At 48.4% G+C, this 18,183-nt stretch overlaps 1 pseudogene; it reads right to left on the bottom strand.

The window, feature by feature from the left end:
* The window catches only part of LOC125757040 (uncharacterized), a 28,304-nt pseudogene extending 17,594 nt beyond the window's left edge, over positions 1-10,710 (bottom strand).
* Positions 10,711-18,183: the final 7,473 nt, after the last annotated feature.

Genomic DNA, 18,183 nt, shown 5'->3' with positions numbered 1-18,183 from the left:
GCGCCATGACACGCACGACCAAGTCATGGGGCTTCAATGGCAGATTTATTAACTTGTTGACTACCAATATTGACATGGCACGGTAAGAGAGTATGACTAACATAAATGACTAGTAATAACACATAAATCATGTCATGCATGTCATGCAGGCCATGACATACATGACTCGGTAATACAGCTCTAAAGGCTCTTTTATTAACTCTCAGTATACCAATATTGACAGGGCACGATAGCAGCGTGAGATGAATATAAATTACTGCTCATAACACGAAAATCATGTCATATACGTCATGACATACATGACCCGGTCATGGAGCTCTGTTAGAGCTCTAACATGACCCTGTCATGGAGCTCTAAGAGGCAAGACAATCTCACTCCAAATTCACTTGCTTGTGATTAGCTTAATGCGGATTAGCTTGATCCGGCTTAATCCACACTGTTTTGTGGCCATACTCTATCATCCAACTGAGTAGACAAACTGAATTGACTCAAAATGGCTAGTTCGAGATTACATTAGTCCCGATTAGCTTAATCCGGCTTAATCCACATTGCCTTATTGTGGCCATACTCTGTCATCCAACTGTCTAGGCAACCTCAACTTACTCAAAATTGAATGGTTCAAGATTCGGACTACCTTAATCCAGCTTAATCTAATTTAATCGGATCGGCTTAATGTGACCATACGCAGTCACCCAAACGGCTAGTCATTCTCAATTCACTCAACATTGACTTGTTCAGGATTAGCTTAACCCGGGTTTATTTAGTCATGCTTAATCTAAAAGAACATAGCCTAGTCGGGTCTAATCTACCTCATGGCTATGCCACCTCATCTTAGACCGGATTAGCGTGATCCTACATAATCTCCACTAATATTGCCTAATCCCACTTGATAGGTATCTATCAGTATAGATTGGTATCACTAGCGTTAAATTGGCTTGTCCAAACTCAATTAGGCTGCGATATAATGGCTTAACTAGGTTTTTTCTAAGCCTACCCTGGTTTAATCCGGCGGCTTAATTGGTATCAATGAGTATCAATCAGTATCGATTTGTATCGATTACTACTGACTGTTTAGGCTATGCTTATTTAGGATGAGCTATGATTAACTTGTCTTGACCAAGCTTATCTAAGCTTATCGGCAAGGTAGCCGAAGCATCTATTCACTCCGCACGGCTTAACGCAAAGCTTAACATCCTCTTTGTAAAAGCAGCTTCACGCGATGATTATGAGATGCAGCTATAGCGAGACAAGCAAGAATTTCTTTACCAGCATGCTCACTGCCAGCGATAAAGAATGCACGGCCACATGCTGGACAAGTAAACAACTAACCTCGCATATCTTGGTGCTGTCGGTCGGATGCCAGCGGTCGCGTTTCACTTGTGCTTCCCATTTTTTTCTTCGCTCGCTGTTACGAGGGAAGGGAAACATCCGCTGGCCTTTCGCGTGTGAACTAGTACACAGTGGCACACAGCAGTCTGTCATAGCGGTCAAAGAACGGATCGCAATACGTCAAGAACAACGTGTTTACAGTACCGTTCCCGCGCTAGCCTCTGCGCGCCGCCCGGCACTTTTGAACCAATATGGCCGCCGGGAGGCGCAGAGTTATAGTGTACTAGAATATCTTGGGTAGTGGGCTCAGGGAGGCCCCGCGAGCGACGCTTGTCACGTTGACCGCACGAGATGGCGCCACCAGAGCATGGGCTGTAAGAAACTGGTGGTACGCGCTGCATCGTAGCTTGGAATCGTCGCTCCGTATTTCGGTGCGTGCCCTGTAAATAGCTACCGCTGCCCACCAGAATTTTATGGCATACGTAGATGTGGTAGCGGCTAGCAAAATTGTTCAGCATGCAACATAGCGCTCGTGGAAACGAGACTACTTCTGTGTACATTTCAGCTGCTTCGATCGCGATGCTGATATGCCCAAATTTAGCCCGGTGGCGTTGCGTCGTGTAAAGCGCGCACTACATTAAACAATCATTACCTTATGCAGGAAACGTTACCGAGATTTCCGAGCGGTCAACAGGGAACAGTCGATTTTTTAAATCTAGCCCAGTTTGGTCTTGCAGCATCAGAAATTACAATTTATTGAAGAATCACGGCGCTCCTATTTGTTTTATTTTTACATTGTTCCGTAAGTGATTGTCAAAAACGCGACAATTTATTTTAAAGCTTCAACTACGTGAATGATTGTTCCAAGATCTGCAATTTTGTCCATTCGTGAAGTCAAGTTATAAAATATAAAAAAGTATTAAGTTAAGGTACACCGTTTGTATTTTCGAATAAACTACTAGCATGATTCAAGGTTCGCTAAGGACAAACACCGGTCGATGCGACCTTGTATTGAGGTTCGAATTTGTTGGATGCATTGTGCTGTTGAGCAATTTTTCAACAGATCTTGCTGCCCACAGAAGAAATGAAAGCATTGGGCTGGAAAAATCTGTCTGTGTGCTCTTAACATGACCAATAAAAAAGAACAACTTTTGCAGAGATACCAATAGTTTATTCCGAACTATGCAGATGTTTGCAGTTCTCAAATGTACAGCATTAAATTGTGTTTAGACAGCACTCCTTCAAATTTAGTCACGAGACATAGACCGGAACTAGAACTACGAGCACTTACTCAACTTTGCATGAAAGTTCTTCTTCCTGCGTGCTTCCCGTGACTCATTAAAGCCTTTCACATAAAAGTGAAGCCTTGTGAGGACATAGAACTTGACAATGCTGGCTGTAAGCACTTCGGAGTGCTCACTGCATCCTACACCATATGAAATCTCAGAATTACCCAACAACATAACATCAACTATACTGTTGCTGCATAGCTTTTCCTGGCTGAAGAAAGTCGTGAACATGTTCTCTAACTTCCTTACTGTTAAGAAAAGCACACGTGAGGGATAAATCAACCCTCCTTTGTCACAAATAGCTAAGAACTCATCATCTTCAGACATATCACTTGGTCTTCGCAAAAGCAAGTCCTTGCATTGAACACAATCAGAGATAAATTTGCGCGCTACATACCCAGCCATGTAATTAATTAGCCTGTCATCACTCTTTTCCACGACGTAACCACTTTGTTCTGGAGAAATGCGGTGCATTTTCTGTTCTGCTAAAGAAAGGTTACCCGACTCGATGAGTTTGTCAATGTCAGTTTCAGTAGTGTAAGCATCACAAGCATCGAGCAAGGAACTGACGACCTCTTTGGTGTCAGCATTGCCTGTTCTAACAGTGCTTGCCAAATTGTAAAATGCGAGGCAATTCACTACAATCAAAAACTGTGTGGGTGTCGGGTGGTCGTTGGAGCCACAGGATTGCCTTACAATCCCGAAGAAGTTTTCTAAAGGATCCTGGCTCAGGCGAGATGTCATCAGGTACTTGAATCCTTGTGTGCAGAGGTAATCCAACAGCTCCAGGGTTGCAGGAAGTGTGACCTTGAAACCATCTGCCGTTGACACGCTCAAAAAGCCCCCTACACCATGTGCGTGCTTCTCCCACTGCGACAGTAACTGAAGGAAGTCCTTGATTCTCTGAACGCTGCTGGAGCCTGGACGCAATGCTTGTGCAGTAAAGCGGGACGTCATGGTTCTAATGAGGCAGTTGACAGTTCTGAAACAGCAAAATTTAACTTCAGTGCACACACAGGACTTAGTTATATTGCTGTTGTAATTTAGCATCAAAGAACCAAAAGCACAAGTGGAATTATGCAGCCACGCAGCCCCATGGTGGCTGCCAATGTCGGTATATTTTTAATGTATGACAAGTGGATTAAGACGCAGTCATGTTTTACCGCCAATCTGTTAGCCTCTAGTTGGTAAGAGCTTTTGAGTTAAGGTCCGCCACGGTGGATCAATGGCTAGGGTGCTCGGCTGCTGTCCCAAAGGTCACGGGTTCGATCCCGGCCGCGGCGGTCGCATTTCGGTGGAGGCGAAATGGTAGAGGCCCGTGTACTGTGCGTTGTCAGTGCACGTTAAAGAACACCAGATGGTCGAAATTTCCGGAGCCCTCCACTACGGCGTCCCTCAAAATCATATCTGGTTTTGAGACGTAAAACCCCTGATGTTATTAGCTTTTGAGTTCAGCTCACATAAAAACCATCACTATCATGAAACACTACAGTTTTACATAAACATCACACAAGGAGACAAATGAAGAAAAAGAGAAACAACTGACAGCAACCAGACTGTACGCAGTGAAGATTGTAAACAGCTTTAGGACAAGTCGTGTTGTTCTTTGTTTAACATTAGTTGTGGTGGTAGTGCTGGTCCAACAGCGTGACTGTACATCTACTTTCACAGTGTGGAAATTAGGTGAAAAATTATAAACACTTTTGCTTACCTGAAGAACGCAATTTTTGGATCAATGTCACCCCATGACGATTCCAATTTCTCCTTGTAAAAATGCAGGCCATTGATGACACGGTTTCCAAAGAGCTGAAGTGCAAGGGCGACTCTCATTTTTTCAAACCCGTTTGGTTGTAAGTGCACAGATGTCAGGCCAGGCATTGCTTTCAGGGTAAGATGGCTTGAATCTAGCTTGAAGGCTCGCCTTACAGGTTCAATAGAGACCTGGAACGTAACAATGCACAACATTAGTTCATTACGAAGAAAACTTGGGATGTGAGAATTGTTGGAGTAGACTATAACCTTTTCAGGCTTGGTATCACAAGTGCACTTCATTACCGATGTAAACTCACCATGCCACCTGGAGTGTTCAGTGGACCTTTCAGAAGGGAATTTCTCAGGCATTTCAATAAATGGGGGAAATCCGATAAGAAGAACAACTGCCTTGATGGATCAACAGGGTGTTGTCGGCTGCACGTGATCTTCCCCTTCTTTACACCGACCCCCAATATACTCCACATGCGACGATTTCAGGATGCACCGTCACAAGTTATAAAATCGACCAAAAGGCCGCTGGCTTCCGCAAGTATTGTGGCTTCTATAAGTATTTTGGCCAGTACTTCAGCCTTGGCGTTGCCACTAGTGGCAAAAGCACCAATAACCTGTGTCCATTTGCCAGCAAACGGCACAAACATGATGACCATCCCGTGGTCACACGGGACGTCCTGTGCATCAGCTGTAAAAGGGCCAAGATCAACGAATCCCTCAATACGGCCAGAGGATGTGACTTGTAGATGCTCGGATAATTTGATTTCATCCACCAAAAGGCCACCATGCAGCTCAAATCTACTTATGTGTTGAGTCTTTTTCTTCAGTTGGTCGAGCACTTTATGGTTGAAACCAAATGCGGTTTTGTACGCCCGCATATAGCGCTTCAAGGTACTCTTGCTGGGCAAAGATATGATATTGTTACAATCGTAGTCTGGGTATGTGCACCTGTGTGTAGTGGGTCTGGGCATGAGAGAGGTGAAGAGGAAGAAGACGTGCCTGGCGATAGCGACAACCTCGGTGCGAACTCAAGGCCGCTGAGGCTACCGCTGCGTTGCATCTCAATAAACCCCGTTCGTACGCGTAACAGAGTGGTGGAGGTGCGGGGTACGCGACGTCGACGTACCACGGAGCCACAACCGCTTGAACTTCGCCGGAGCCGCCGCCTTGCCGGTCTCTCACCGACGACTTTCACCATGCTCCGGAACGAGGCACAAGACTCAGTGTCAGCTGCAACTGCGCATAGGTCAACACCGGATGCAGCGATTCGTCACTACATGGAACCGCGCCCGTTCGCTGGAAGAGGAGGAGAAGATGTGGACGAGTGGCTCAAGCATTATGACAGGGTGAGCCGATACAACCACTGGAACTCCATCTCCAAGCTCGAGTATGTAGCGCTGTTTCTGACGGAAACCGCTCTGGTATGGTACGAGAATCACGAGGAGTCTTTAACAACGTGGGAGCTCTTTGTAGAAGAAATGAAACAATGCTTCGGTGACTCTGATTCCAAGAAGAAAGGCGCTGAGAGGACGCTTGCGCAAAGAGCTCAGACTCCTGGGGAGACTTGCACCACATACATAGAGGAAGTCCTCAAGCTGTGCAAGATTATAAACCCGCGGATGTCGGAAGAAGACAAGGTCGGACATCTTCTCAAAGGTATCGCAGAAGATGTTTACAACTTCCTAATAGGTAGAGAAGATCTTACCTCTGTCTCGAATGTTCTGCGCCACTGCCGTACCTTTGAGACGCTGAAGACACGTCGCATTGCGCCGAAATTGGGCGACTGGCAAATGTCACAACTGTCGCAAGCGTCGATGTAAGTCCGCCCGCCGACCTTGCTTCAACTATTCGCCAAATCGTGCGTGAAGAACTGCGGCGACACGACGTCACCTACTCTCCGCACTACTCGACGCCAGTAGCACCATGTGCTCCTTTGCCACCGTCAGTGTGCGTTGCGGACCCCACTGAACCAGGAAGAATGTGGCCGCATCCAGACACATTCGCATTTGAACAGCAACATGCGCAACGCTTTCGTCCCGGCCGCGGCACACAGCGACAGACAGCTACAGTCCAGGCTGCTGAGCCTCCGCATCCGGTGAGACGACCCTTCACGGCGGAGCGTTCTCAACAGCATTTCTTTGCACGACCTCTGCCCGTGTGCTACAGCTGCGGCGTCGAGGGCCACATTGCGAGGTACTGCCATCGCCGCCAGCCGCCGAGGTACGACCGCTCGACGACATCTGACCGACCTCGTGCATCAAGTGCCTACATGTTCACAGGAAGCTCGGCCAACCAAAGACCAGGGATGTTGCGAAACCCCTCTCCGGCCTCCGATCGCAGCTTAACACCACCGCCTGCTCCTCGTGTAAGTCGTTCGCCGTCTCCTCGGCGCCGATACCCGTCGCCCCCTCCGGAAAACTAGTCGACGCGGCCGTTGGAGGTGAGGTCGCTGGACATTCTACGATTTCGACAGAAATACCTCCGTCAGTTTGTATGTTCAAGAATAAGGTGTGTGTGTGGATAGACAACGTTTCAACTATGGCCTTAGTGGACACAGGAGCAACCATTTCCGTTATGAGTTTCGCGTTCAAGCGCCTCCTTGGTCGAAAAGTGATGTTCTGCTGGGACCGTACCGATACGTTTCGCGGAGTGAGTGGCGACCTCCTACATCCTGTTGGTGTGTGCAGTGTGGAAGTGAGCTTGGGTGGTCATGTATATAACGCAGAGTTCGCAGTTCTGCCTCACGCCACGCATGACGTAATACTGGGCCTGGATTTCCTGAAGCTGTGCGGTGCTAATGTTGATTGCCGAACGGGAGAAATTACCGTAGATTCGGGCATTCCGTCTGCGTTTATGGAACACCTGCCTTGTCACGAAAGTGCCCTTTACGTATGCATAGATACAGTTGTTCCGCCGTTGTCAGCAAAGTGTGTCCCAGTCACATGTTCCCCCACAACCGACAAGACATTTGACGCTACCGTGGAACCGATTCACCTGAGTTGCATGAAGAAAAATGTTCTGATACCTTATTGTACGCTGTCAGTTGTTCAAGGGCGCACGTAGCTTATGGACCATCAACTGTTCCGATGAACCCTACGACACTGCCGAAGGGTCTGAAGCTTGCGGCGATTCGCGAACAGCAAGTACTTTCTCTTGCCAACCTTGCAGAGAGCCGCGATTCCGCGGATGAGTCCGATTCTGATACTGCGCACGCCATAGACTCCTCAATTATGGCTATGATCAACAAAGAGCTCAGCACTAACCAGCGCCGTGAACTGGCGAGTATTCTCACGAAACACTCCGGAGTTTTCGACTTTGCCCAGAAGGAGGATCCACCATCATTTCCTCCTTCTCGCATACAGCACCGCATTGATACGGGATGTAATCGCCCTATCCGTCAGAAGCCATACCGTGTGTCACCTTCGGAGCGCAAGGTTATACATGAACAAGTTCAAGACATGCTAAAGAAAAATGTTATCCAGCCGTCGTGCAGTCCGTGGGCAGCCCCAGTAATCCTGGTTAAGAAGAAAGACGGCTCATGGCGATTTTGCGTTGATTACCGTCGCCTCAACGCTATCACCAAAAAGGATGTATATCCTCTTCCACGGATCGATGACGCTATAGATTGCCTTTCATCGGCTTCTTACTTTTCATCTGTCGATTTGCGGTCAGGCTATTGGCAGATACCAATGCACAAGGAGGATAAGGAAAAAAACGGCATTTGTAACACCGGACGGACTTTTCGAATTTAATGTAATGCCGTTCGGACTGTGTAATGCGCCAGCCACGTTCGAGCGCTTCATGGACAACATCTTGCGCGGTTTGAAATGGGAAATCTGCATGTGTTATTTAGACGATGTAGTGATCTTTGGGCGCACGTTCCGTGAGCACAACACACGTCTCGACCTTGTACTCGATTGTCTAAGCAAAGCACGTTTGGTGTTAAACTCAAAGAAATGCCATTTTGGAGAGCGCCAAACACTCGTTCTAGGCCACTTGGTAGACAAAGAAGGCATCCGACCTGATCCAGCGAAGACGGCTGCAGTGGAAGCCTTCAACCAGCCACGCTCAGTCAAAGAACTACGGAGTTTTCTGGGACTATGTTCGTACTTCCGTCGCTTTATTCCTGCATTCGCTAACATCGTGCACCCTCTGACGTGCCTGCTTCAAAAAGGCGCACGGTTCGAATGGACCCCGGAATGTGCGTCCGCTTTTTGTGAACTCAAGTTCCGATTGACGTCCCATCCGATTCTCCGACACTTCGACCCTATGGCTCCCACACAAGTGCACTCGGACGCTAGCGGCGTTGGTGTCGGTGCTGTTTTGGTTCAACGCGTCGATACCAAAGAACATGTCGTGGCGTATGCGAGTCGCTCCCTAAGCAAGTCTGAGCGTAACTACACCGTTACGGAACAGGAGTGTCTTGCTGTGGTTTCGCAGTGCAACGCTTCCGGTCATACCTATACGGACGCCCCTTCACCGTCGTGACCGACCATCATTCTCTATGCTGGCTGGTAAATCTGCGCGATCCATCCGGTCGACTTGCACGTTGGGCACTTCGTCTACAGGAGTACGACTTCACGGTTTCATATAAAAGTGGTCGCCGGCACGCTGATGCAGACTGCCTTTCGCGGCTGCCGCTTCCCACGACGGTCTGTGACGCGGACAACTTCGACGGGTACATCGCATCGTTGGAGCCAGGCTTTCCTGACAAGAACACATTTAGGACTGAGCAGCAGAAGGACAGTACTTTACAGCAACTTCTTGCTAACGGACGAAAATCATCGGCCACTCGTTTCTGCATACGCGACGGGCTACTATACAAGAAGAACTATTCTGCTACAGGTTCGCGATATCTTCTGGTAGTCCCGAAGAGTCTCCGCGTTTACATTTTGAGAGCCATGCATGATGATCCAACATCCGGTCATTTAGGAGCAACGAGGACTCTCTACCGCCTTCAAGAAAGGTTTTACTGGCCCAAGATGCATCAGACCACGCAACAATACGTGTCTAGCTGCAACGAATGTCAACGTCGCAAGCGTCCTACAAGTACTCCTCCTGGTCGACTACACCCTTTGCCGCCACCAAGAACTCCATTTGAGCAAGTTGGAATTGACCTTCTTGGTCCCTTTCCGCGCTCCTCCAACGGAAATCGTTGGATCGTCGTGTGCACCGATCATCTGACACGATACTGCGAGACGACCGCTACACCATCGGCTACTGCGCGTGACGTGTGCCTCTTCATGCTACACTTTGTCATTCTCCGGCACGGCCCTCCCAAAGTCGTTATTAGTGATCGTGGACGCCAGTTCACGGCAGACGTGGTCGAAGAGATGCTTCGTCTATGTGCTTCAAGTTTTCGGCACTCTACGCCCTATCACCCTCAAACGAACGGTCTTACTGAACGCACAAACAGAACTCTCACGAACATGCTGTCCATGTACGTCGCATCAGATCACAAAAACTGGGACGATGTTCTGCCTTTCATTACTTATGCATTCAACACCGCACAGCACGAAACTACCGGCTACAGTCCCTTCTTTCTTCTTTATGCTAGACCGCCACGCTACACACTCGACACGATTTTGCCATTTTTAGACCACGATGATCTCTGCATTTCCAAGACTATGTGCCGTGCGGAAGAGGCCCGACGTCTCGCTCATTTGCGCACTCTTGCTTCGCAAGAACGCTCGAAGTTACGGTTCGACCGCCGACGCCGACACGTGACATATGAACCCGGTGACTTCGTGTGGCTTTGGACACCAGTGAGAAAACGTGGATTATGTGAAAAACTGCTGGCACACTACGTTGGACCCTATGTTGTTCTCGACCGCATAAGCGAAGTGACTTACCGCGTTGCTCGCCTCCACGCCAATGGCCGACGTGCTGCAAAGACTGAACTCACGCATATTGCCCGTTTAAAGCCGTTCATTCCTAGAGAGACTGTTTGACTCGCCCGGTGGGCTTCGTCTGCGCGCGGAGAGATGTTACAATCGTAGTCTGGGTATGTGCACCTGTGTGTAGTGGGTCTGGGCATGAGAGAGGTGAAGAGGAAGAAGACGTGCCTGGCGATAGCGACAACCTCGGTGCGAACTCAAGGCCGCTGAGGCTACCGCTGCGTTGCATCTCAATAAACCCCGTTCGTACGCGTAACAATATTATGCTTTCTGAGATGCTCATATAATTTCGGACTCTTCATTTTCATGAAGATGCACTCTAGTATCCAGGCCTTGCTGTAGACGTTTCCCTTGCTGTTTTTCTTTTTGGCAGCCGAGAAGCATTGCCTTACGCATTCTTGCTGCTTAGGGCTGAGGAAGGAGATTTCCGCTTCAAGTATCTCCTCTGGCTTAGAGGCATTTTCCTTTTGGATCTTGCACAATTGATCTTTCAGATCGCTCACTTTATGTGACAACCTTCGGTTTTTTTGCCGTGCAGAACGAAGTTTCTGTGCTGTATTCAGTGTTTTCTTCAGAACTGTTCGTTTTAATCTCGAGCACCTCGTCAGCAGGACCTTTCTGAGGTAGCGGCAGCACACGCATGCTTGTCCTGCAAAATACATTAAAATGGAGCATGAATACTTGACCACAGCGTCGGTGTTGTCAAAAAATTATACATGCGCAGCACTGTGTTTAAGTTCGAAGCGAAGTTACCGTAATAGCATTTTAGTGCAAGAAAGATACATACCATCTGATGGCTCTTTGCCGGCACACCGTTTGCTGAAGTAGGTGCCCTCGTGGACAGTCACTTGCGCTTCGAGTCTTTTCGTCAAGCTGTTTTCAGGCATCCTGCTGACCTCCAATGCACCTCTGCAGAGGCGATACGAGTCCATCGTTTGAAGTATTCGGTTTCCTTCTTCACAGGAGGCGACACGTCCTGCTTCAACCAAGTGGCCGCAAATATGCGCACTATATGCGACTCCAGGGTCGCCATCCTGCGAAAACACCACCACCCTCTCCGACTCCACGCTACAATTTTCTCCCATTCTCAACTTGCAATAAACGGCCCGACTGTGATCAGGTATGCGGTGGCAGCTCCAGTATAGCGATGGAACATCCAGCTTCATGAAATTGTCCTCTTCAGGCATTTCGCTGTCTATTTCCGTCGACACGCTACCCGTATCGTTATTCACGCAGCTCGCTTCCTGGTCACAGACGGATGCGTCAATTGCAGGTCTTTTCTCTTCAACGGGGCAAATACCTGCGCTTTTTCTCTTCCTCGGGGGCCTGTGAAGCGGTGCTTTCTTAGACAAATAGCTCGGTGCATTTGGAAGTAAAGTCGGCACAGCATTGGGCAATAGCTCCGGCTTTCCCCGGGGGACGCGTACTTCTTCGCCATTAATGACGTGCACAAAGTCTCTTGTGATGCACGACGGCTCAAAATGCAACTCACAGACGGAGCATGTTTCGTCTAATGCTTTGTCCTTTCGGTGAAGGTTTCTTTCCCATTGCTTGCGGAGGCTTTCATCCTTCGGCACCGCGAAGAGTGACGGCTGCGCTCCTTTCGTCCACTGATATCCTGTTTTACACCCAGGAGCGAAGCAATGGCGTTGACGCTTGCGGCCAGGCATTGCATCTCTCGAAGAAAGCGAGGGCACGGAGCACAACAAAACGACACAGCGACGCAAACAACACCGCTAACACTGCAAGAGCAGCCAAAGGAAGCTGCTGCTACTGTACCGCGAGTGCCAGGCATACAGCCCACGCTACCGCAGCGCCACCACATACATCCGGGACCTGTCAACAGTCGTCGCTTCAAGCGATCGCATGGAACGCACCCTCTCCTGACCCCACTACCCAGTAGTACACTCTAGCAGAGTCTTTCAAAAGGTGTCTCCACCCTGGAAGCGGAGGCGCGCGCACATCAGGGCACCCTAGATCTCCCTAAAGTCACTGGAACGGGAAAAGTACCGCGACCGTCCTGCCCGCCGCCATATTTGGTCCAGCGCGGCCGAAGCTGCGGCGGCGCGGTGTTGATTTCACGCATAGTAACGCATGTTTTACGCATTGCGTGCACTTTTGCAGCCACGAATGAAGCATACCGTTGTTCTGTAACTGATTAGAAAAGAAAAAGTCGCAGTTTTCACTTTCCTACACACGCACGCATGTGTACTAACGCGACAAAGAAATGCAAACTACGCGGCATTTACGCGCTCGGCTGTCGGCATTTATTAAATGCGAATCATTTCTTAGCGAACTTCTGCGAGTTTGAACGTAGTATCTATCTATCTATCTATCTATCTATCTATCTATCTATCTATCTATCTATCTATCTATCTATCTATCTATCTATCTATCTATCTATCTATCTATCTATCTATCTATCTATCTATCTAGCCAGCCGCCCACGACTATATGTGCTCTGGCCGTTTCGTTAATGCGATGTATACCAAATTTGGTATGGCATAAGATGACTGCATGGCGAATATAAACTACAGGTGGTAACACGAAAATAATGACATGTACGCCATGTACGGCATAATTTACATGCCACGCTCATGGTGCGCTCGCGGCCGCTTCGCTAGCTTGATACACACCAAACTTGATATGGCGTGACAAGAGTGTATGACGAACATAAGTTATTGGTCATAACGTGCAAATCATGGCAGGCATACCATGTAAAATATGATTTACATGACATGATCTCGGGGCACTCGCGGTCGTTTAGTGAAATGCATATATACCAAAACTGATATGACGAGATATTTCTGTATGATGAATGTTAGTGACAGGTGGTAACATGAAAATCATGACTTACATGTCATGTACAGCATCGCTTACTTGCCACGCTCATGGTGCGCTCGCGGCCGGTTCGGTAGCTTGATATACACCAAAATTGGTATAGCGCGAGGTGACTGTATGACGAACATGAATGTCAGGTGGTAACCAGAAAACCATGATATGCATGACATGTATGGCATGGTTTACATTACACTGTCTTTGTGCGCTTTCGGCCGTTTTGTTAACTGGATGTATACCAAATATGGTATGGCAAGACATGGGTGCGTGACGAACATAAATCACAGGTAATGCGTTGTATATACCAGATTCTACATGCATGCATGCATGCATGACAAACATTTGATAAATTATAGTGAACTAGATGTCATGACCTGAATGACTTCATCTGCCTCAAAGACGAACAAGGCGATATATGCAGCTCTTTGTTGGCTGCTTCGCATTAGATTGATTCCCACAATGCGTGGGATCTGCCGGATTGACACAAAAGGCACAATTATACACTCACGTCACGCGCTACCAATCTTGGTGCATATCAAGCCAGTGAACCGGCTGCGGGTGTACCATGAGCACGGCATGTAAATGATGCCTCACATTACATGCGTGCCATTATTTTAATGTTACCACCTGGTATTTATGTTCGTCATACAGTCACGTAACGCAATACCGATTTTGGTTTATATCAAGCCAGCGAACCGGCCGCGAGTGCACCATGAGCATGGCATATATATGATGCCTTACATTACATGCGTGCCATTATTTTCATGGTACACACAGGTATTTATGTTCGTCATACAGTCACTTCACGCAATACCAATCTGTAGCAGTCAGTTTTCATGGCGCACTGATCGTTATGTGAGCTCAAAAGCGTCCATTTTACGCCAAACATAATTGAGAGCTGCCCGGCAATGTTACTGTGCATGACACTTCTGCTGAACCACGCGAAACAAGCTGCACTAGTGCAGCGGAGACGCCAACATTCCCCGAAACAACATTAGCGAATTCTCAATGAAACACTTGCCTCACAAAGGCGGGTATCAGTCGTGGGAACAAAATTTTCGCGCCGTATTCTGTGCAGCCACACAGCCCGTCGCTTGGCGTCCTTTTTCCCGCCGGGAATAGCAAAGAGGGCTTTGCGCGTTTCCCGCCGGTTGCTGCATCCCAAAACGAAGCACCCAGGCTTTCTTGGATGCCTCAACAGGCTTGCGATGAAGTGCCAAACGATACGGGACGTTGCAATGTTCCTGCACACTTTTCTAAGGCTACAAAAACAATCGCCCTTCAAAGCGACGCGTGCGTCGGCGGCCGGGAGACGCTAGCGAGGCGAGCGAGCTGGACCATTTATGTGGCGAAGCCGCCGAAAGGGCGCGGCGGCGAAGAGAAAGCGAACGCGGTACTTTTCCCGTTACAGTGACTTTAGCCGCTGCTGGTCTGCGCATTCGAGAGGAGTGACGTCGTAGCCATGGCAGACATACTGGCGCCAGCGCGCGCGCAGCTATTCGCCTTCGCTGTGCAGTCGCCGTCTGACACTGCACTGGAGCCGTTTGATAGCGCCTCTGACAGGCGTTTGCAGGTGGGTAACGCCATGGAGAAGGAGAGCGCAAATGCTGCTCAACGGGGTAGAAGAGCCGAGAAGCTTATCTCATCGGATCCTGAAGTAGTTGCCTGGCAATTAGCGGTTCAGCTTACGAAGAATGAACAGAAGGCTAATAATCCTAGACAACCTGGAAAGCTAAGAATAATCAGCTGAATCTTAGCTAACGCTACGTATATCTTGGCATAGCCGAGCTAAGCCACTGCAAACTTTTCTTTTTCGTGCTGAACGTGGTTCGCACGCGTGATTTTGTTTTGATTGGCTCTCGCACGGCGGGTGATTTGAACACAGTTGCAACTGATAGCGATGATAACCCCGCGTAATATTGACAAACATTATAAGTGTACAAGCACGGAGTAATTTTATTTTGGCAGAACCTTTTTGTTTCGGAAATTGTTCTTTTTCGTGTGTGTGTGGTCCCGCACGCACGTCTTTGAAGTGATTACCTCGAGCGAGGCGGGTGAATTCAACTGAGTTGCGGAGTGCACCCTTCTCTATGCGTTTTCAGTTCTCACTCTTCCCCGCTTCTTTATCCTACTCTTTCGGCACCTTGTTGACCTGGTCGGCCTGCCCTGTGCGACGCTTGAGGGCGCGCTGCATCTCGCAGGCTGTGACGATCGTCACCGCTCTGCCCTCGCTACGTTACTCTGCTTCCTTCATGACGCGAGCCTAGTCTAGCGGCTTTGAAGCGCGTCCAGAACACACACGCACATGCACCCAAAGCGTACGTTATCGGAAGGATCATAAATAGTGATGGAAAAGAACGAGAAGCACACCAGTACAGGCTCATCGTGAAGTGCCATTCGCTCCCCCCATGGTTTCATGGGAAAGGGTCGCTCGAGAAGAGAGAACCACGAATAGCTTTTACAAAAGAAACATGGAGTTTCAAAGGTTGGTTAAGGCATAGAGTTTCCTACAATACTTACTAGAGGGAACTCTGGCGCTAGTGTCTATGGGAGCTGCAATGCATCGCGCTTCAGCCAGCATGTGAATCATGGGTAGTACACGGATTTGTCTAAACTTCGTTCGTTCGGCTCCGTTTGGCTCCGCGTCGCCTGCCTCCGCTTTGTCGCAAAACGAAGTTCAGCAAAAATCAGCAGTTTCACTTCACCACTTTAGCTTCTTTAGGCTCACCGATTCAGATCTGGTCACGAAGTTCACAACGATCCATTCTTTTATCCGAAAGAAAACCAAAACATAGCAATAAATAAAGCCACAAGTGCGTTCGAAGCCCACAAGCACGAAGACTAGGCAAATCCGTGTACTACCCATCATTCCCATGGTGGCTGAACGATCGCAGCGCCAGAGTTCCCTCTAGGTCATTTTAGGAAACTCTATGGCTTAAGGTAGGAGGAAGTTCGGTAGGTCGGGTGCACATGTGGTTGGAGTGGCGGAAGGGCGCACTGATGAATATTGCATTCTTAAGTGGTTGATACCTCAACGACTTCTTTTATATTTATGTAGCGTATACCTTCCGTTAGATGTTCGAAGTCTCGTCGATGATGCTCGAGAAAATCTTAGTGTCGTTTTATCCGACGCCCTTAAAAGCAGGCACAGAAGATTTCTTTTCGAGATTTTATTTTATAACCTTTACGGGTAGTTAAACCCGCATATATCGAATTCGAAAAAATACGGGAGTTGCTTTGATATATTATACAGTTCAATATAAAGCTTTTGAAGGATTTATTTTCGGTACGAATTTTGGTGTGTGATCGTTTTACACTTACACGGCACCGATTCACAATATTGCAAAAAAGCCGGCTTCATGATAACACGTGGGAATATATATATATATATATATATATATATATATATATATATATATTTTACTTTGAATTTTCTTGTGCCTTGTTTTCTGGATGCGGACTATGCAGGGGCTATGCGAGAAAATACGGTATCGATGTAAACAACGCCTTTACATCTTCATAAGCAGCTGTGCGTACTAGTAGGGTGTCCGCCTCGGTGGAACAGTGGTTACGATGCTCGGCTGCTGACCCGATCGAAGGTCGCGGTTTCGATCCCGGCCGCGGCGGCCGCATTTCGGTGAATGGGAGAGGCGCATGTACTGTGCGATGTCAGTGCACGTAAAGAACACCAGGCGGTCGAAATTTCTGGAGTCCTTCACTACGGCGTCTCTCATAATCATATCGTGGTTTTGGGACGTACCGCAGATTAGTAGTAGTACTCGTAGGATGCCGAAAGCCTCTAGTCAGTTGTGACCCTTATGTCGGCATTGTTCTTCAATCGTACTGAGAGTGCTTTTTGGGATTCTGTACGGAGCGGCAACATCGGGCTTCTTTTCTCCACGTTCGACTCAGTTGATTATCGCCAGCGTTGAGGAGAGCAGCACGTTTTTTTTTGTTTTTTGTTTTTTCATTTCACTGCAGCCATAGCGTTAACAAAGGGAGCGGAAAATCACGGATAAGCCAATGACGACCGCGCACGACGGGCCGACGGGCGTGACGACGTGAAATCATGGAATAAACATGGGATGGTTCGTAAGCGGTGTATATTTCGACTCGTTCCCCGCTCGACCTTCCTAATCGCAACACTCACTCACCCGGGGACATGCGGGAAAGTCCTTTCCCGTGAGGAAAAGGTAACCTCTTGTGAGGAAAAGCCAGCTTTTTGGGGCGTTTTGTGCTGTCCGATGTATTCGATGTATCAAATTTTCCGGCTATTTTTGTTCGATGTGGCTGTAGATTTTCCTATGCAATGACGTCAAAGCATTGTCGTATTCGAAAACAGTGCTTTGTAAATGATAATTCTATTTACCCGAGCTCTAAATATAGTAGGGTTCCTCTCTACTGCTAACACAAACTAGGTGGTCTTTAAAGGGACACTAAAGGCAAATATTAAGTCGACGTTGACTGCTGAAATAGCGGTCCAGAAACCTCGTAGTGCTGCTTTTGTGCCAAGGAAGTGCTTATTTTGAAATAAAATCACGTTTTTAGTGGTCCGCATCGCGTTAGCGCGCTTCAAATCTCCCGCCTGAAAATACGACTCTCCTACGTCACTGCTGCCGTGCCCAACGTTGCCCGCTTTTACTGCGCGGCCGCCGACACTAGTAGCAGCCGAGCGGAAGTAGCGGGACCCACAGTAGCAACAACGGAGCTGCGGCAAAGACTTGCTCGGATGGGCACATTCAAAACCGTCACCAAGTTGCGGTTGGTCTCGTAATCCTCAGTACGAAAGTGCAGCGAGCACACACGCGGAGGTTTTGACTGTTTAGCACACTGGCGCAATGGCATGACACTAAGCCACTTCGAGCGTAAGGGTTCATTCCGCGGCACCCAGTGAAAAGACACACCGGTTTCCTTGCTGCAGCACTGGCGTTGTGCACCATTCGGGCATCCGGCAATATCACACGCATGCGGCATTTTGTCGAACTTTCTGTCAGAGCGACTTTCACGAGCGCGCAAAACACGCACGGCAGTACGCGATCCCGAAACTACCACTGAGACGGGCGAGG

The sequence above is a fragment of the Rhipicephalus sanguineus genome, chromosome 1 (assembly GCF_013339695.2).
Source record: "Rhipicephalus sanguineus isolate Rsan-2018 chromosome 1, BIME_Rsan_1.4, whole genome shotgun sequence".
Taxonomy (NCBI): domain Eukaryota; kingdom Metazoa; phylum Arthropoda; class Arachnida; order Ixodida; family Ixodidae; genus Rhipicephalus; species Rhipicephalus sanguineus.
This window is presented reverse-complemented; position numbering and strand designations above follow the sequence as displayed.